Genomic DNA, 455 nt, shown 5'->3' with positions numbered 1-455 from the left:
TCTTCCAATCTACACAGGCAACAAACTTTGGCTAGCACAGGGTGGGCACTGCAGGGAAATCAGCTGCAGGGAGACCTCTATTGCAATATCAGGTGTGGGGACCACAGGGTCTGTAGGACTGACCAGGCAGCTGGTCTCACTGTGATCAGTGACTACAGTGGGAATGCCCAGGCACAGAAGTTGCAGCAAAATTAAAGCTGTATTGGCCTGATGGCCCTTGTCTCTCTGAGATCCCACTTCAACCCAACCCACAAAGTGCCTGCAGCCCACTGACAGGCAGCCTCCCCCATCCTGCTTTTCTCTTGGGTTGCACATTCTGTGCAGGCAACAGACCTTGGGTAGAGCAATGAGTACATTTTAGGGAAAACAGTTGTGGGCAGACCACTGTTGCCTGTATGAGCTGCAATATCTCGAGGGAGTCATAGGGGTCTGTGGGACCATGCCAGCATGAGATA

Source organism: Pteropus vampyrus, unplaced genomic scaffold, assembly GCF_000151845.1.
Source record: "Pteropus vampyrus isolate Shadow unplaced genomic scaffold, Pvam_2.0 Scaffold172, whole genome shotgun sequence".
Taxonomy (NCBI): Eukaryota; Metazoa; Chordata; class Mammalia; order Chiroptera; family Pteropodidae; genus Pteropus; species Pteropus vampyrus.
The sequence above is the reverse complement of the archived record's forward strand: the minus strand, read 5'-3'. Positions refer to the sequence as shown.